General features: G+C 32.4%; 1 long non-coding RNA gene across 1 annotated transcript; it reads right to left on the bottom strand.

Annotated features, from left to right (window-relative positions):
* Positions 1–10,444: 10,444 nt before the first annotated feature.
* Positions 10,445–11,411, bottom strand: LOC121231917 (uncharacterized). The gene is made up of 2 exons (XR_005930076.1): positions 11,187–11,411; positions 10,445–10,698 (listed from the first exon to the last, which is right to left on the bottom strand). It is a non-coding gene; the product is annotated as an uncharacterized lncRNA (long non-coding RNA).
* Positions 11,412–22,240: the final 10,829 nt, after the last annotated feature.

Genomic DNA, 22,240 nt, shown 5'->3' on the forward strand with positions numbered 1-22,240 from the left:
ACAAAAATAGTTGGAGGAATAAATCTTGAAATGTAAGATATCTGAATGTGGTAATTATAGTAAGCAGATTATGACTGTCTCTCTTGAGGTACTCCATGAGTTCATTTACTCTTGGAAGTAATAATGGGGCTATCTATTTTCAGATAAATTGTTATCGTGTGAAAATGTTTTCTAATTTTTGACTAAGATGAAAGTATTGATAGTTTGACTGCTATATAATCTCTATCGCGCTATTTCCCCTCTAGCATTCTATTACATTCCGTCTGTTAGGATTTTATGAGAAAATTCATGCCATGATTTTGTTTCTTCTAATTGATATCCTATTCGACATATATATAGGGGAAGGTACATTATCCTTGTTGCATTTAATTCTAGTGGGCTTGAATGATGTATTCTTCTATACTTCTTTTCTTTGGGAAATTATCGAAATTTTCCATATTTTCTTATGAGCTTTGTTCTGGATCTTTCATTATGATATTGTATCTTAGATTTCTCTATCTTGAACTTCTTAATCCTGGTTTTCTTGTTATCTATATTTCAGAATTTATCAATCACGGCTCATATCTATAGTGTATTCTTCAGTTGTGATAATCATGTCAAGTGTGACTATGCTTCTGGTTTGATCATAGTAATGTGATAGTTCTAGTATCTAGATTTCTCTAAATCTTTGTGAAGGATTTGATATTGATAAAGGCATAAGTGGTGAAATTGCTAGTTATAATTTGGATGGTGGATTTCTTTTCTCAAGTAAGTTAATCGAAGTTGATGCCTTCAATTGAGATATCCTTGTTACTTGAATTAATGCTTTTGAAATGGTTTTTGATTAGCATGATAAGTGAACTTCGAATGATTACATATTGAATCGTTCAATTGATTGGAGGAGAGGATTTCTTGAAATTTCATTTATTGATGATTAAGGTCGACTCAATGGTTCAATCGGTATTGGTTACTATTTGAAAGACTAAACGAGATATTCATGTCTGAGAATAAAATTTCATTCCTTTACGGGTAAAATATGGATAGTTTGAATGAAAAGTGTCAGACATTGATATGATTTAAAGTTTCTATGAATGATAAAGTTATCGCCTTGTGAAAGTTGAAAGGTCTATTGCATGTTAGTAAAGTTTAGAACATATGAGAACATTGTTAATCAGGACATTAGACTTGGTTTGGCCTAAATCCGGCAAGAAATTCTTGATTTTCCAGTGATCTGTCGTTAAATAGATTGTGATATGTTTTGAGACAAAAAGGAAATGTGATAGCTTAATGTATCTGCTGTCATAGAGAGATTTGAGTTTGAGATAGCGTAGATGATCTGAGATTGTTGTTGTATGATCTTTGAGAAAAGGAAGATGTGGTTACAAGTGCTTGGATAGAAAGTCCAGAGCTATTATAGAGAGTTTGCAAGAAAGCTCACGGGAGTAATGTGTTGGTGTTCAAGTTTGGAACTCGACATTTCTGATCTTTGTATTTGATACATGAAATGTTATCAGGGTTAAAGTTGAATATCAGGTGATGTCAAAATGATTTTTGCCAGTGGTGGTAACTGAATGGAAATGAGAATGAGATTATTATAGATTTCATATCAGGATTATTCCTATATTTGAAAGAGAAAGATGTTATGTAACTTGTTGTTAAGTAATTGATGAATCTGCAAATCATGTTGGTATGTACTGAATTTCCGTTCATCAGACTTATGGAATTAAGTATCTTTGAGGTTGTTGAATTTCTTAAAATGCTAGTTTTTGTTAATCGGATTGAGATTCGGGATTTATATCATGAATTATTGAAAAAGCTAAATGAGGCTTTGAATTTTAATGACGACCAGAGGTTGAATTGGTAAACTGTCGGGCTGTATAAATGATGGAGAGCTTAAGGCCATGATGATCAGGTTGGCTACGCCATTTGAATCTGAGAGGATTCAAGTATGATATGCATATATATATTCTATGAACAGTATGGGTTCAACCCTTGTGTACATGAATTCTTTGATAGAAGTCAAAATTCGATTGATGCGTCATATAACACAGAATTGTTCATGACTTTAGTATGAGAAATTAAATAGCTAAGTATTAAGCATAGCCTGAGTAAAAGTTCTTCAGCAATGATAATGAGATAGTGGAGTTTATGTGATAATTAAACCACTCTTCTAGTAAGGTTTTTGGGGACGAAAATCCCTAAAGGGGGGAGAGTTGTAACATCCTAAATTAAGGCCTAGTCGAAACAGTGGTTTCGGGACCACAAATTCAACACAGTAAACTTTTTTATTATATTTTCATTGTCTACAATTTCACGGGATGATTTCGTGAAAATTCCGCTCGAAAATTTTGACGTTTGGGCACCCAATTTGGTGAAAAGGACTAAATTGTAAAAAGTACAAAAGTTGATTTATAAATGTAAGAGGTGTCTAATTGTTATGAAATTTTAAATTGGAGGCCCTTAAATGGTAATTATACCATTGGATAATTTGTTGGACAAAAATGGACATGAAATAGGTGAAATAGAATATTTTTAAGTTAGGGGCATTTTGGTAATCTAGTAATTAAAATGAATTAAAAACAAAATTAAAAGCCAATTTTTGTCCATCTTCTACCCCATGGCCAAAACTTGCATGGTGAAGACATAGCTAGGGTTTTTCTAGCTTCCAAGCTATATTGTAAGTCCGTTCTAGCCCCGTTTTTAATGATTTTTACATTTTTGAAATCCTCGTAATAAGATCTACTCATTTCTACCCATATTTTGAGCGAGGGTTTGTGTTTAAAAATTTACCCATGGATGACATGCATGTGTTTTGATGTCTAACAGTAGAAAATGAATGCTTGGTGTGTAATAAACAACTTTTACTAAGTGATTTTCGGTAAAATTGTCAAAAAGGACTGTTTTGCAAAAGTTACAAAATTTGTCATAAAAGTGTGATTTTGTGGGAATTAGGGGCTTCTATAGTTATGAAAATGATTCGGCTAGGCTTAAAATGCAAGGAAATTGGATAAAAATCGTTTTACGAGCCTTGCAGAAAAAGTGCAAATATGTGAAAGTTTAGGGGTCAAAATACAAATTTGTAAAAACATGATTTTGGGACCCATATGAATAATGTGACTAATTATTAAGCTAAATGTGATATTATAGATCAAGGAAAATGAGATTCGGGCATAGATTGGGAATGAATGAGATTATGGACTAAATCGGGATAAATAGCCGTGCTCGCATTCGAGGTAAGTTTGTATATAAATAATATATCGATTCTTTTTATGTTATTACATTTCATTATTATATAAGATGTGACTAGCTATAGAATGATCATTTGATGTAAATTACGAATCGAGATAGTCTATGAATGAGTTTGTTAAATGTTGAAAAGTGAGGAATTTCTCGGTTGAACCTTCGGAATAGAAATGATACAAATGATCCATTGTGAGAACACATGTGTAGTACTATGTGTAGGTTACTATGTGTACCAGATAGTTAGGTCGCATGTGTAGTACTAAGTGCAGGCTACTATGCGTACCCGACAACTTTAATCACGTGTGTAGTACTAAGTGCAGGGTACAATGTGTACCGGATTGTTGGCCGCATGTGTAGTACTAAGTGCTGGCTACTATGCATACCAGATAGCTCTAGTTACAAAGGTGGTAATATGTGCAGGCAACCGTGTATCTGTTATTATTCCGATGAGTTTAGTGGGAAATTGACTAAGTGAAAATACATGTGAACATGACCATCTGATGAATAAGTGCAGGTATATGTTTGTGGAAATTTATGAACAATATGCTCAATAGTTGAGAGAACTTTCGGTAAGATGGAATGAAGTAAGTGAAATTATGTAAGAGTGAAATTTGTAATAAAATAGTTTTAGACAGCAGCAGTTGTTTAACTTTTAAAAATCACCAAAAATCGTGGAAATCGAATTAGAGGTTGAATAAGATATGAAATTAAAACTTTTTGATCTATTTTCATTTAAAGGAAACAGTGTAAGCAAAAAAGAATTTCATATTTTGAGATATTTGAATTTTTGTGAGACAGGGTCAGAATGATTTTGGAATTCCCTGTTTTGATTTGGAAATATCATTAAAAATTGTAAAAAAAATAATTATGGGTTATAATTTATATGATTAAAATCCTTAATGATTCTATTTTAAAGAGAAATAGATGGGAACATTAATCGAAACCCGTACTATGAGATAATTGATTTTTAGTAAAGAAAGGTTGAAGCTGTCTAGCAGTAGAACAAGGGTAAATTTAAAGAATAAACTGTACTTATTGGCTTAACCAAAAATTCTGGAAATTTTATGGTAAAAATGTATATGAGTCTAGTTTCACAAAAAAAAATTACAGATCTTAATTTTGAGTTCCGTAGCTCCAGATATAAATAATTTCGTAACTATGACTCGAGAAAATAGCATGACCAGAAAAAAAAGTAAAAGTGTAATTATGATTATATTTCCATGGTATCATGTTGATAATTTGCTTATTATTTTCATATGGACTTACTAAGCTTTAAGCTTACTCCTTCCTTTCCATTTCTTTTAGTGTTGTTAGGTCGGCTCGGGGTTGGAGATCGTCGGAGGCAGCATCACACTATCAAGCCAATACCTTTGGAATATTGTTACATATGTTAGAATTATCAAGTGAGTGGCATGTATAGGGACCTAGTTCAATGACATGTGTTATTATGATTTGGCCAAATGTATTGGCCTATTTTGAGCTATTGTATATGGCCATGGGATGTGGCTCATATTGATTATGGCTTGTAAGTTTAGCTAGTCAAGTTATGATTTATTGCTTATGATGTGAAAATATGATTATGTTTGTTTGTCATACATGTTTGGCAATATGTCATGTGTGTTGAATGCATGTTTTATGACCATGAATTAAATGTGTAATATGAAGATAAATAATAACGCTTTGAACATGGAAGTTTGATGATAAGTTGAAATAAATTGGCACAAAGATAACTATGGTATGGCTAGTCTTGGCTTAATGTAGGAATGTGTAACACATGCATGTTGATAGGTAAATGATATGTTTGTATCATAATTGAGGATGTTGAATGCCATTGGATCCATGTATATGTTTGTGCATGTAAGGGTAACAAAAAGGCTTGGAAAATAGCCTAAGAGTTAACTACATGGGATGAGACATGACTGTGTATCTCAATCGTGTGAGGGACACGGCCTGGTGAGACGGGCGTGTGGCCTGGCCATGTGGTTCAATTTATTTGCTGACGTCATAACCAGAGAGTTACACGGCCTGAGGACACGGGCGTGTCCCTGTGTCTACACGGGTGTGTGACCCTGTTTTATAAAAATTTTTCTAAGTTTTTCCAAAACTTTCCAAGGTTCTCGGTTTAGTCCCAAACCGCCTTTAATGTATGTTTAGAGCCTCGGTAGGTTGCATAAGGGACATTATGCATGTGATTGAATGTTTTTAATTTAAATGAAATTTTATGGCCCGATTTTATGAAATTGTTTACTTTGAAGTCCGATAATGCCTCGAACCTTGTCCCAGCGTCGGATACGGGTAAGGGGTGTTACATACCAAAATGACCAATTTCAATAGCCATTCAAAACACATCATATTGGCCATATTGCATCACATATGTCATACCAAAAACTCATTCATATACATAACCATAATCAAGCCAAATCACATAGCTAGATATATACATCACAAAACATAATCAAAGTACTTCTAGCCTAGACATGCCATACTTTAATATTCACTTTTTCAAAAGGTACCAAAAAGAAGTTCAATAGTGTGGAGATGATCCTCAATGATCCCCGAGCTCCCAGTAGCTACGATATCTATAAAACAGTTGAAAAACACATAGAGTAAGCTTTCAAAAGCTTAGTAAGCCATATACAAATAAACATAACATTCAACACATGAAAACATCATCAAATTGCATATATTTCATGGCCAAATACTATCTCAAACCACATACTTCATATACATTTCACATATTCTAATTCATTTACACATATAGCATATTTTCTCATACTTATAACACATATCATCACTTGTACATATACTTACCTTTTATTCTCAAACATAGTATACATTTCGTACGTACCTCAATTGGATACACATCTCATATAATCAATTGTTTCTCGGAATGCCCGTTGAACCGTTCAAAATTATAAGGATACGCAGATAGCTCGGAAAGCTCGTACAATGCCAACGTCTCAGATGTGGTCTTACATGTAAACAAATATCGATGCCACTGTCCTAGACACGGTCTTATGTGAAATCAAATACGATGCCAAGTCCCAGATGTGGTCTTACACGTAAATCATAAGTTGATGCCAATGTCCCAAACATGGTCTTACATGAAAACACATATTGGATCTTATGTCATGACATATGTATCCTAACTATTCTTATGGTTTGTACGGGGCTTTTCGGACATCGAAACTTTGTCAATACTCCCTCGGATATCTCATATTCAATGCATTAAACTATTCATCATTATTCAATAGTATATAAGCATAAATAAACCATTTCAAATACATTTATTTGTGTATAGACTTACCTTGTATGGGTATGAACAGAAACGAACGACTATTCGACGACTTTTGACTTTTCCCGATCTAATTCTGTTTTCTTTGGTTCTTGATATCTATAAATTCAAATTTAACTCTTTTATTCGCCAAATCATTCAAATCAATCCACAAACACACATTTAGGGCATTTTACAAATTAGCCCTCACATTTTCACAATTTGACACTTTAGTCTCTAATTCACAAAATCACAAAATACACAAAACTTCCATACACATATGTTTAGCCGAATTTCCATAGTATTCACAAGGCCACGTATTCATTTATTTCACATTTTAGTCCCTCAAAATATTATTTTTACAATTTAGTCCAAATTACTCAAATTCATCAAAAATTCAAAGATAAAACTTAGTAATCTAACACATATCTTTAATTTACTATCATCAAACTTCATAAAGCTCACATTATCAATAATTGCATAACTCAAAATCATCAACAAAATCAGAAATTAGGACATAGGCTTGATAGTAACCTGAGCAACGATCACAAAAACGTAGAAATTATCAAAAACCAAAAAAAACACATACCTTAATCCTCAAATTTCCTAGCCGAACCCTAACTCAAACTTTTTATTTCTTATTTCTTTGATTTTCGGCAAGAAGATGAGCATAATGCCTAATTTCAAACATTTGTTTTATTTAATATAACATTAATAAACATTTTACCATTTTATCCTTGCATTAAACATTAATAAGCCATTATATTAAGGCCATTAATGTCCAATCATATGTTCAATGGTCAAATAACCTCATAAGGACCTCATAATTAATAAACCATAACAAGTAGGCACTTAAACAAATAGAAGGCCACTTTTATATTTTACGCGATTAGGTCCTTTTCACAAATTAAGCACACAAATGATTGAATTTTCATACGAAACTTTCACACATGTCAATTCACATATTATAAGCACAAAAATAATATTAAAATATTTTTATAACTTGAATTTTTGGTCCCAAAATCACTATTCCGACTAGAGTCTAAACCGGACTGTTGCAATTTATAACATATTTATGGAGGAATATAGTTTTACTTCATCTAATTAATACAAAGTAGCATTGTTCAAAATAATAAGTAATTAAATTAATTAAAATAAGTAAATTATTTAAATAATTCAAATATAGTAGTAATAAAATATTTATAGTATTTATTGAAGTATTTATGAAAAATATAAAAATTGACATCTTGTAAATGAAACCTTACATTATTCAATTTTTTTCTTAAAAGTAAATAAATTGACCATAAAAATATGTAGATAATATATAATTAATATAAATGTAATTATGTTAGATTATTTCAGATTATAAACATATATTAATTATTCATACTTTTTGGTATATGAAATATAATGTTACTTATTACAAAAATAATTAAAATTTACTATTTAAAAAAGTAGTATATATTTTTTCTTTTACTCTTTTTGGTTAAGGGAAATACAACAATTTAAATAGAGAATAACTCAATATAAAATTTGACCTTTTCATTTATTATTATATAAATTCATTTAAAAACTTTTTTACTAAAATTTAGTATTCTTATATAAATATGATAACTTTTATTATCAAGTAAATTTAAAATTAATTATTTTAGAAAAATTAAAATTCATATTGATAAATGTAATAAATTTTATAAATAAAAAATATTTAAAATTATAAATCCAACAACGTAGTGAACAACAAAGGCTATAGAGTCATTTCAATGTTTCTTTGGGATTGTGTTTTTATATAAATTATAGATATATGCATTTTTCACTTTGTTCAATTTGTAATTTATCTATACTATTATTTAAGTGCGGACACTCAAGAAAATTATTAAAATAATCTTACAGGTTTTAAATAAATTATATTATTACTTGAACACTATTTTCTTTTTCTTATTCAAGAAAGCTCCTATAAAGAAATTGAAAATGTTGAGATTTGAACCTATTCCTCTAGCATTTTATAAATCTCTTCTTTACCATTTTAGCTTTATTTTGATATTTGTATACAATAAAATGTTATTACACCAATTGTTTCATCCACATTGTTTGTATATATATTAATATTTAAGTGTGTGACTATGTTGGTGCCATGAGACAACTAGACACTAACTTAAATAAGAAAACTACTAAAATAACCTTACATATTTTAAATAAGTTATATTATTACGATGATACTTTTATATTTTCATCATTAAAATAACCAACAAAAAATTGCAAATCTTAATCTTTGAATTTATATCACCAACATCCATAAAAAAATTTTACTACCTCAACCAAAATTTTATTTAGACTTTTTATACATTTCAACTTGTGTAACAAGTCAACTCAATACCAACTAAAGAAAAATGACATTGTGATAAACAATTGGAGTCCATTTAAACTATTTTTTATTCTATGTATTTAACTTGAAGGAAAGTGTTGGGGGTATGTGTGTGATTTCTTCGTGCATATGTGTGTGATAGAATTTTGATTATATAAAACATTGAAGGAAAGTGTTGGGGATCGACCCATATATGCGACAAGAAAATAAATGTAAAACTAGAAAAAGATCAAACACAAAAATATTTATATGGAAAAATTTTACCAAAGAAGAGGAAAAAAACCATAAGGAAAGGATACTTCACTAAACGAGCAAAAACTGAAAGAGTAGAAGATGGAAATAATCTCAACAAACTAACCGTGAAACTTAAAAAAAAAAACACTCTGACTCAAACCTGAAATTCCCCAAAACACTCAAAACTCTCTCAATACAAAAAATGATGAAGATGATTAATGTAACACCGCAAAACCCAACCTAGAAGTTTTGACCAGATTATGAAGGTCACATTGGCCTCTGAAATGGCCTATAACAAAATACCGATCACATTCCTCTGTTCCTTTTCGAAAACCTCTTTTTCTCATGCTTAACAAAAACAGTATTAAGCTTATCTTATGTTTACCAACATTAACTTAATAATTGTATTAATTAATTTAAAACCAAATTAATATTTCACTACTTGGATTGCAAAACATTTTAGATTTAGCAAATTGTCAATCCAAATTTCAAAATTAGTTTTGCAACGGAAATTTTAACATTTTTTTGACTAACTCAAGTTCATAAAATTAGGCATTTAAAATTTTGACTGAAAAGGAGGAAAACAATTATTTGACTAAAACCCGTGCATGAAATTACTAATTTACCTCTACTTTACGAGCCCAAAAATCAAAACCCATACCACAGTTCATATAAATTTATTTACAATCCTATTAAAAATAATTTATTAAATCTTAATAAAATCTTATTAAACCAAACAAAAAATGGGAAACTCTGAGACCTCAAAATTACTGAGCCCAAAACCTCACACCGTAATGTAGTTATATGCCAGTTTTATTATTACAGTTATACCACAAAAATATAGTTTTGTAGTGAAACTGCCGAACCAAACTTCCTTCTCTTCAATGTCAATCCCAACCACAATGCACATGAAAAATTCTCTCAAAATAAATACTTATAAATACATATCAAATATCAAATCAGACATTTCCTGGCTCAACTACAAAATACCAGAATAAACAGTGCAAAATTTTCCGATTATCACATTAATTCAACCCTTTCATATTGCGAATTTTAACATACCACATCACATAATTATCTATATGAGTGACAGAACTCATGACACGTAAGTTAATTTCCATAAGTAAATTCAAACATAATTAGTGTCGTAGATACTCCTATAGAGGCTTAAACGTGCATGGGATCGTCAATAGACTAAAACAAATTAATTTGCAAAATGGTGAAAAAAAATCTGCAAAAATAAGACCACACAGACAAAAAAAAGACAGCAGCATTACTACGTAAAAACCAGCAGCCATTTATGTATATATATGTAACACTTGCATGTAAAATGAACAGCAGTAAACAAAATATAGAAACAAGCGACGGAAATTATAATAATTCCATCAAAATTAGCAACTTAATACCATCAACATTAGCAACTTAATACCATCAACATTAGCAACTATATATTCATCTATCAAAAAAGAAACAATTAGTACAGTCTAGAAAATCTGCACTAATTGCATACATTTTTTTTTTCAATTTCAGAATTCAAAACGGCCATAGCTACTAATTGAAAAATCCTGCTCTTGCCGAAGTCGATGAATCATTTTAACGGAAGAACCTTCAAATATAGCAAAAAATAAACTGCAAGGTCAACAAATTTGATCCATTTCCCATGACGACAAGCATATAAGCATATAATATGGGAAATTATCTGTAAAACCAATTGCCAGCAACTAACAATAAGAAGTAGCATTATTCTAATGACAATGAAGACACTCAATGTGAAGGGAGAAGCAAGTGTACAAACATGACTAGGTAGCAACCGCCTATTAGCGTAGAAAGGACAGTAAACTATGGCTTAAGTGCAGCGCACACACACGTACGAAAAAGATTTAACGAAGTCCCACACACACCGATCACAAATGATTAGAACTCACATCTTAAAAACACGATTCCTAGCCTAAATATCGACCAATTCGTCTCCACCAAACCGAGCTGAAAACCCAATTTACACAAGTACACAAAGACTAAGAAAGTATCCATTCACAATAGAGTAGAAAATTCCCCAAAACAATTGATTAAAACCTAAACAACAGTACTTACAACCTTAAGATCCTGATTAGACGAACCGAAGAGCACAACAAAAATCTTGAGAAGCGGGAATTGGCAAAATTTCTTGGAACCAAAAGGGATGACTCAAAAATATTAAAATCTTTGTAGCAAATGAACAATAAAACCCAGAGCAAAACAAAAATAATGGCTAGAGAGAAAGAAGAATACTGTAGCCAAAAGAATCCCCAAGTCTCCAATTGGAAAAATCGTAAAAAGAGAGGTTTACACGTGAAAAGAAGACGTGAACATAATTTTTTAAGAGTATTTTCTTTTAAAATATTAAAATAAAATAAGAGTTTAATAAAATCGCATTAGTAGTTTAAAAAAAAATAAAAATTGAAACTCAAACAAAATATTTTCTACTAAGCACACTAAGAGATTCAAACAAAAGACCTAAGGTCTGGTAAATTAGCAAACACCTAACCATTAAACCACTAACTCATCATTGTTTTTAAAACACAAAAACTGACTTAGCAGTCCATCCGAACCATTAACGCAACCAACAAATCTTATTACTTCTAATCCCAAATTCAGAATATTACAAAATCAATTAATATATTGAGATCTTGATTTAATCATTTAAATATCAAATTGAAATAACAACTCACTTAGTTTAATTATAAAAAGTTAGAATCTCACCTAAATTTTGCAAAATCTATGAGCTATAGAGTTAATCTGAGCTAAAACGTGTGAAGACCTCTTGAGGATTTTAAGGATGATAACATGAGTATTTCTCAAAATTGAAAAGAAATTTTGTGTTTAGAGAGTTTAAGAATAAAAAAGGATGAACTAATTTTAAAAGAAAAACTTTAATTTGGTGTTTGGAAAATTTTTGAATGAAGAATGGGAGGGAAACAGGCACCAAAATTTTAAAAATTTAGCCACTACCTATTTAACCACCCCAGTTTTCTTCCTTTTCCAAATTGGTCAATATTGTTCAATTAAAGCCAATTTCAAAATTATTTTCAAATCCAATCTTGTTTTTAAAATCCATGTTAACCAAATTAATTCCCGAACACTCAATTTTAATTTCTTAACCTAAAATTGTTAATTCTATTTAATTTAAAAATTTATTTAATTAATTCCTAATTATTTTAATTATCTATCCCAATTATAGTTTCTGATTCACTAACCCCCGATTTACTCTCCCGACTTTTGGGATGTGACAATTCTACTGCGCCTAGGGGACGCTGCCAGGACTATGCAAAGGAAGAGTAGTATCGGGTTATTATGCAAACAATAGAAATGAGGTATAGTCTAGGGTTACACCTTATGTGTTTATTTTTATCAAACTTGTACTTTGTAATAAGATGTGATAAGTCTGTAGTAAAAAGTTATTTTAAATACTTTCCTTTATTTTTGGATTTTAAATCCTCTAGTTAAAGAAATAAATAAAACGTAATATTTAAAGTGTTCAATTGATTTATGTATTGTGTTTAATAACAGCCGAGATCTGAGCCCGATAAATCGGGTCGAGTTAGGGTGTTACAAAACCCATGTCAAACGAGTGTTTAACAAAAATATTAACCACCACTCCATTCAAGTTAAGATAGAAAGGAATAATTTAAATAATTCATATCAATCCACAAATGATTTTACAACTAATTTGTTCAAATGTGTATTTAAAAATAAATTTTTTAAAGTAATCATATACGAATCCAAAATCAAATTGCAATTGTATATTAAGACAAATCTTTTAAATAAAATATTCAAAATAAAATAGAGTAGTTTTTTAAAAAAATATATAACATTAAATTATTTTATTTTTTCAACCAAAAGAACCTGAATTCTAAATTGACTTCAGAATCCACTTATGAATCTCCTCTTTTGAAACACACAAAATATAATTATATATTTAGTCAAGAGTAATATATATAATAAATAATTTTTTACAAACTTATTTAGATTAATTTAAAAGATTATTATGAATGATAAAGACAAACAACATTGAAAAACAAATTTCATGATTTTTTTTTCTAGAATTAGTCTTCATCTTCATGATTTCATGCAATGTTTGCTTCCATTATAAAACTATTCTAAAGATGAAGCTTACACTCCTCAATTTATAAGAGAATAAAAAGAAATTAAAGTTGATATTGAACTATTTGACCCTTCTGAAAAAAATTGGAGTAATTTAATACCTATTAATTTTGAAGCTAAGTAACTAAGGAAAATTAAGTATTAACCACTAAAATTAACATTTTCCATTAATTTACATAATTTTGATTGATATAATAAGAAATTAAACCCTTAACATTTGCATATTCTAAATACCAATATGTACGATACTACATTGTATACTAGTTTAATATAGGTTTTTGATGTTGATTAAAAAAACTTGATACAAATTGAACTAGCACCACCAATACTCAACGAATACTATATTGCCGATTGGTAGCATTGGTGAGATATGATCATTTGTGTATATATACATTTTTTTATAAATCCCTAGCATATAATGATTCAAATTGTTGTAAGTTCATAATTTATTCTATATTTCTTTCAAAAAATAATTATATTATATTAATTTTTAGTATATTTCATATAATATTACCGAATACTATATTGTCGATCGGTAGTATTTGTAACGTCCTAAACTCGGCCTAGATGCTATGGCCGAATCCAGAGATGCCACAGAAAATGGGTTTTGAAAACGGAGTCATTACGTAAAATCAATTCAGCTTAATAACTCATATTCGTTTATATTCATTGTCAAAAACGTTAATTAATTGGTTTATTTGTCAAAACACTATTTACAGCGGAAGTCTAACGAAATCATTATATTTTGAAAGTCCAGTTCGTATTTTCAGAAAACCCTTGTTTGAGTAAAATCATCGTTTTCCTAAAACGTTTTTTCAAACCATGCAAATAAGCAAGCAAACGAAATCAAAACCAATAGTTAAAAACCATACAGTCGAGAGAGTCCCAGAATTTACAAACTCTCAAATAAAATTGAAATTAAAAATAAAAACTATAAATTTACTAAGTATAATAGTTCTCGATAAAGTGGTCATCGTTGAGCCTCCGCTGCATCGACCCGTCTAAGTCTATGGATTACCTGAATAGAACAGACAGACAGATGTGAGTTTTCGTAAACTCAGTGTGTAACCCAATAGAAATAGACATGCTATACATATAGAATCATATACACAATCAAAAATAGATTTAGATTCACATTCACATTCACATTCACATTCTGATTCAAGTTCATATTCAAATAACAGAAAAAAATATGAAAAATCCTACCCCCATCCTCTACACACCAACTCCGACCATCCTATCATACCATGTGAGGGTCCCACACGTCCATTTGCCCACTAGACATAGCCGTGTGTCCAAAACACACGCCCGTGTGGGATCCCTAAATCCCAAATTAGCCACACGACTGTGTGGCCAGGCCGTGTGGCACCAGATCACTAAATCCCTATTTCCCAAATAAACACGCCCGTGTGGCACCAAATTTTTCCTGGAAACCGTAATTTCTAACTCCACACGACCGTGTGAACTAGCACATACCCGCATGGCCACGAAAACACCCTCAAATAGCCTGAAAATAAAGCTTTTCCAGTCATTAAATTGACCTCCAATCATAACACACTAAATTGCAAGAGATTATAGACAACACAAGCCTCAATTGCTCATTTACCGGAACACACAAAAAGATTGTCAAATTCTACAGTAAATCAACAATACGCAAGTATATTAAAAGAGGTTTGAATCCCACACATGATTCGCAATTAACGACGTCCCGGCATTGACTCGATGACAAGGAGCGAATTCTCCCAAAATTCGCCAGTAAAAATTTTGTTCAAAAGAAAATGAAAATAAACTCTAAGAAGAGGAAGAATAGAACGTCTAGACAAAAAGAGAAAGAAAAGGAAAAAGAAAAGAATAAAAAATAAAAATAAAAAGAATAAAATAATATATAAATGGTTAAATAATTTAACTTAAAATAGACCTACTATTTAACAAACAAAATAAAATAATAATATTGTTTCAAAAAAAAATAATAATAATACTTCTCCAAAACACTCACACAAGGACTCGAACCCAAAACCTTGAGGTTCACTAACAGTCACTTAACCACCAGAATAACAGGCCCATTTTGTCACTTAAACGTACAACTAAACACAATAACACAACTTTTTCACTGACCCTAACCACAAAACTCAAAACTTCTAGCCCCAAAATCTAGGGTGTTACAGGCAAATCACATAGTTTTAGGATTTGGTTAGCCCTTACCGACTCTACGGTAGGCCAATAGTAGATCAGAACGAACCATGCAACCCTAAGAAAAATTTTGAAAATTTGGGTCCACATGTCCGTGTAGCCCACACGGCCTGGCCCAGAACCCACATGCCTGTGTGGGTCCACATGCCCAATTTGACTTTGCCCGTGTGGCCCACACGGCCACACTTACACCCCCACATGATTGTGTCTTGCGCACAGTAGCACCTTCGTCAGACACACGGTCGTGTCTCGCACATGGCCACCTGACAGCGAGCATTTTCAGCTTTCACTGAAACTTAATTTTTCGCGTTTTGGGAACACACCTGTTATGATTTTGATGCAAAATCACTCCCAAGTCACATAACACCTAAAATTGACCAAGAAACCATTGAATTAGTCACTTAAATTGACACTAAACCGAACTACATCCAAAATAACAACCATTTAATCCTCCAAAGTTCTTAGCTTCGAACGAGTAACAGAGATTTCACACAATTAAAGCAATGATTGGAAGCCCTCAAACCTTTGATCTTCTCTTAAACACCAAACGAACCCCATTAACCCAAGATTCGCTAACCAAAACAATAATCGTACTTACCAAACTTACCAGAAATGCACACTGAGCACCAAAAAAGTGAGATACGAAAATTCAATAACAGATAGAAAAATAACACAAAATCGCCGGTAAGAAAAGGGAGGAGAAAACGACAGAGAGTAAAAAGAAAAGAAATTAACGTCAGATTCTTTTTGGAGATTTTGGAAGAGAGAGGAGTTTTTTCTAACAAAATAAAATAAAATAAAATAAATCATGAATCCCTCAAATTCCTTCCCACTATCCCACTAACAACAACTTTCTCAGAATCCCAACTCCACCGAAATTCCATCAGTCGACAAAGCAAAAATTAACATCCACTCTAACATAGGGATTCAAACATAGGACCTCCAACGCACTAAATCCCCTACCATTCGAACTAGTAGGCTCGTTTTGATATGGATTTACAGAAATTTTAATATAAACCTACTCCACAAGGGTAAAGCTTAGATAAAAAATAATAAAATTTGCCAAAAGTGGGATTTGAACCCAACACCTCACACACACCCTGTAACAGCCTAATTTTGGGGCTAGTCGAAACAGTGGTTTCGGGACCACGAATTCAACTAGGAAAACTTATTTTTATTATATTTTTGTGGTCTAAAATTTTATTGAATGATTTTGTGAAAATTCTGTTCGAAAATTTTGACGTTTGGGTACTCAATTTAGTAAAAAAAGACTAAATTTTAAAAAGTGCAAAAGTTGAGTTCCACTTGTTAAAGGTGTCCAATTGCTATGAGATTTTAAATTAGAGGTCCTTAGTTGGTAATTAGACCATTGGATAAGTTAGTGGACAAAAATGGACATGAATAGATGAAATTTCAAAGTTATGCATTAAGGGCATTTTAGTCATTTGGGAAATAAAGGAATAAAAAGGGAAAATAGGGCCAAAATTTTTGTCCATGTTCCTCTCCATGTGTCGTAAATTAGAAGGTCACCATATCTAGGGTTTTTTCAACTTCCAAGTGTGATTGTAAGTGCATCCTAGCCTTGTTTTTAATGTTCTTTACATTTTTGAAGTCATTATCATCCGATCTAGCTATTTCTACCATTAATTTGAGCTATGATTGAGGTCTAGGGTTTGACCCATGTTAGATATTTGTGTATTTTGATGCCTAATGGTAGATTATGCAAGTTTAATGTTAGATAAACAACTTATACTAGGTGATTTTTGATGATAATGTCAAAAGGATCTATTTGTAAAAAGATTTCAAAATGTGCGTAAAAGTGCGATTTAATGAATAATGTGGGATGCTATAAACATGTATAGGGTTCATCTAGGCTTGGGTATTGATGAAATTGAATAGATTTCTTTTTACGAGCTTAGAGACCAAAATGTAAATGTGTTAAAGTTTAGGGGCAAAAATGTAATTTTACTATAGTGTGATTTTTGGACTGAATTGAGTAATTTAGTTAATAAATGAGTTAAATTTGCTATTATAGATCAAGAGAAACGAGGTTCAGACCTAGATCGGGGGGAAAACAAAGTCTTTGACGATTAGGTCCATTTCCACTATTTTTGTACTGAGGTAAGTTCGTATGTAAATAATGCATTATTATTTATGCTTTAATTGTGTTAATATTGTATGAATCATGATTGACTCCTTAGATTTAATTAACAAATTTCGATAAGAGAGAAATCTCGGTTGAACATTAGGAATAAATAGGATACAAATGTCATGACATTAGGGTTATTTGAGATTACGCGTAAGACCATATCTGGGATATGGCATCGATATTAGACTTCGTGTAAGACTATAGCTGGGCTATTGGCATCGATATGAGATTCCATGTAAGACCATATCTGGGATACGACATTGGTATGGTACTATGAGTGTGAGATTTCAAGTGTATCCTTTAGTATTCTAAATGGTTCCACGGGAATCGTAACGGAAAGGTTAATGTTGCAAATAACCATGGTATGTTGCAAGTTGGTACAAGTATGTACGTAAAACTTATGCTTAATGAGCTCGATATGTGATAAATCCCTCGGTAAGGTTATGATTGTGAAAATTATGATATTAAAGTTTTAATAATATCCATGCCAAGTTGGACTATGAGATTTATAATGACATATATGTTTATACACTTCATGTTAATTGCATGATAAATGTGTGTTTATGATGCTTATTATTTGAATAGGAACTCACTAAGCTTTAAAGCTTACTCCTTTTCTTTTCCCTTGTTTTATAGTTTCACCAAGCTAACTCGAGAATCGAAGACTGTCGGAGATCCATTCACACTATTAACTTAACATTTCGATACCAATGATTTTAATGTTTGAGTTATGCCATGTATAGGGACTTGGTCTTTTTGTTATGTGTCATAATTGATTTGGCCAAATGTATTGGCTTATGTTGGTTGATAATTCATTTTGTAAATGGCCATTGAAATTTGCTAATATTGGTTTAAGTATATGCATGTGATAATTCCTTTCATGGATGTGGAAATTTGTATGGTTTAAGTTGAATAGCATGTGATGGTTGTTTCTGATAGATTATAGTGTGTGAATGATGTGTGGATGCCTTGTTTGTGGCTGATTGGGTTGAATGTATATGCTTGGATTAGTATTGTATGTTTTTGTATAGGTTGTGCATGGAAAGGGGGAAAAAAGGTTTGGTAAATAGCCTTATTTTTGTCCACAGGGGTGTGTGTCTAGGCCATGTGTGACACATGGCTTGCCCCATGGGAGTGTGATACGGCTGTGTGTCCCATGCACCTTAATTATTACAAAAAAGAATGCTCAGTATCAGCACACTGGCAGAGACACAGGCGTGCATATCAGTCGTATGGACAACATGGCCTCGAACACGGGCGTGTGCCTTGGCCGTGTGAAGTTTGCACTTATTTTATGGAAAATTAGGAAAATTACATCAACCACATGGCCTAAGCACACGAGATGTGCCTTGGCCCTGTGACTTCATTTTGTTCATGGATAACAAAACAGAGAGTTACATGGGGTCTAGACACGGGCATGCGTGACCACACGGCCTGCTCACATGGGCGTGTCCCAAACCATACGGGCGTGTGACCCCTGTTTGATGAAAAATTTTCTAAGTGTTGTGAAATTTTCTAAAGTTCTCGGTTTAGTCCCGAACCACTTCCAAAGCATGTTTTGGGCCTTGTAGGCTCGTTATAGGGACAATTTGAATGTATGGGAAAATTTTTAAATTTGAACAAAAATTTATGTCTCGGTTTTGTATGTTTGCTTACGTCTAAGTTCGATAATGCCTCGTACCCTGTTCCTACGTTGGATAAAGTAAGGTGTGTTACATTTAGTAGTATCAGATCTACGATTTAGTCAATTCTCAGTCTAACGTAGCGTGAGTAAGAGTCTAGCTATACATGCCATAAATGAACTGTAATAGTGTGATGACTCCTAGCAATTTTGAATTGTGTTTTCATATAGTAATGGATCCCAATCAAGCTGAGGCTGATGAAGTCGAAAGTAATGCACCGGCTCCTACTCAAGAGACAGCCCCGTCAATTAGTAGACCTCCAATAGTTAGTCAGGGAGAAAGAGGCAGGGAAACATTTTTCCACATGATGAATGAGTGGTATATAGAATTTGTTCGAACAAATCTGAATGCCTAACCTCCTCCACCCTCACCTATTCCTTGACCGGTTTCTGTAGCCCCACAAGGTATGGAATTTGTAAGAATAAATAAGCCTCCGGTTGATAAAATTTGAAAGCATGGGGTTAAAGATTTTAGAGCTAATGTGGATGATGATCCCGAAAGAGCTGAGTTTTAGCTCAAAAACTCTATCAAGGTATTTGATAAGTTGTCTTGCACATCGGATGAGTGTTCAAAGTGTGCCATCTCACTTCTTAGAGATTCTACATATCATTGGTGGAATACACTTGTATCGGTAGTACCAAAAGAGAGACTAACATGGGAATTCTTTCAAGAGGAATTCCAAAAGAAGTATATTGGCCAACGGTTCAACGATAAAAAACATAAGGCTTTCAGTTGAAACAGGGCCGTATGGCAGTGACCGAGTATGAGTGAGAATTCGTCAAACTTAGTAAATACGCTCGAGAGTGTGTTTCCACCGAAGCTATTATGTGCAAGAGATTTGAGGATGGATTGAATGAGGATATTCATGTGTTAGTTGGGATCTTAGAGCTGAAAGAATTTGTGGTATTGGTTGAACTAGCTTATAGGGTCGAAAAGTTGAACAAATAGAAGATGAAAGCTGATCATGAAGCGTTAGGGAAAAATGTCACTTCATGGTTCGAGGAGGGATTGTGCTAGGCCATAAAATTTCTAGTAAAGGGATTGAGGTTGATAGAGTGAAAATTGAAACAATTGAAAAACTACCTCCTCCTAGTTCAGTTAAGGCCATTCGAAGCTTTTTAGGACATGCTGGATTTTATAGAAGATTTATTAAAGATTTCTCTAAAATAGCTAAGCCTTTAATGAATTTGCTAGAAAAAGATGTGCCTTTCGATTTCAATCAGGAATGTTTAGAAGCGTTTAATACCCAGAAAGATAAACTAATTAATACTCAGATTGTAGTTGCACCTGATTGAAATTTATCCTTTGAACTAATGTGTGATGCGAGTGATTTTGCAGTAGGTGCAGTTTTTGGATAGCGAAGAGACAAACACTTCCAACTGATCTACTATGCTAGCAAGACATTGACAGTGGCACAAGAAAACTGCACGACTACTAAAAAAGAATTGCTAGCTGTAGTTTTTGCATTCGATAAATTTAGACCATATCTAATATTATCTAAAGTTGTCATTTACACTAACCATTTAGCTCTTTGTTTTCTCCTTACTAAAACAGATGCAAAACCTCATCTGATAAGATGCATTTTATTATTGCAGGAATTCGAATTAGAAATCCAAGATAAGAAAGGAGCTAAAAATCTTACGACAGATTACCTTTCTTGGTTAGAGAATTCACATCTCAACGAGCTTGATGAGAATGAGATAAATGACTCGTTTTCTAAGGAACAACTTTTGGTTATAACTAATTCTGAAGTTCCTTGGTTTGTGGTTATTGCGAATTATTTAGCCGCTAACATCTTACCAAAGGGATTGACACTTCATCAAAGGAAGTGATTCTTTGCCGATGGGAAAAGTTATTTTTGAGAGGATCCTTTCCTTTTTCGTCTATGTATAGATCAAATAATTTAGAGATGTGTTACGAAATCAAAAGCAAGTAAAATCTTAGAACATTGCCACTCAGGACCAGTAGGAGGACACTACAGTGGGACTAGAAAACACATAAAGTACTATACACTGTTTAAAGACGTTAACAGGTATGTTACATCTTGTGATAGATGCCAGAGAACATGTAACATTTCTAAACGTGATGAAATGCCTCAAACTTATATGCTTTCATGTGAAATATTTGATGTCTGGGGTATTGATTTTATGGGTCCATTTCCAAGTTTGTATGGTAATAAATACATCCTAGTAGCGGTGGATTACATGTCAAAATGGGTGGAGGCTCAAGCTTTACCTATAAATGATGCTAGAGTGGTAGTTAGGTTTCTCAAGAAGCTATTTTCTCGATTCAGAACACCTAGGGCAATTATTAGTGATAGGGGTACACATTTCGATAACGCTCAATTTGATAAAGTACTTAAGAAATATGGAGTGCATCATAGAACAGCTACCCCTTATCATCCTTAAACTAGTAGACAAGTCGAGGTCACAAATCGAGAGTTTAAATGCATCCTAGAGAAAACCATGGAATCAAATAGGAAGGATTGGGTGATGAAAATAGATGACGCATTATAGGCATATAGAATGGCTTTTGAAACACCTATAGGAACATCACCTTACAAACTTGTTTGTGGGAAAAGTTGTCATTTACCATTTGAGTTAGAACACAAAGCATTTTTGGCTATTTATGATTTCCAACTTGCAGGTGAGAAAAGATTGATGCAACTGAATGAGTTAGATGAATGACGAGGGAACGCTTATGAGAACTCTTGATTATACAAAGAAGCGATAAAGCGATGCCACGACGCTCATTTAAAGCAGCCTAAACAATTTAAAGCTAGAGATCTTGTCCTCTTATATAATTCAAGGCTCATGTTGTTTCTCGTAAAGCTAAAATCGAGATAGTCAGTCCCATTCGTAGTACAAACCATTTTCCCTTACGGTACAATAGAGGTAACTCATCCAAAGTATGAAACATTCAAGGTAAACGATCAACTTAAACTCTATAATGGTGAGGATTTTAGGAATGATAGAGAGGATCTTCAG

This window comes from Gossypium hirsutum, chromosome A07 (assembly GCF_007990345.1).
Source record: "Gossypium hirsutum isolate 1008001.06 chromosome A07, Gossypium_hirsutum_v2.1, whole genome shotgun sequence".
Lineage (NCBI taxonomy): Eukaryota > Viridiplantae > Streptophyta > Magnoliopsida > Malvales > Malvaceae > Gossypium > Gossypium hirsutum.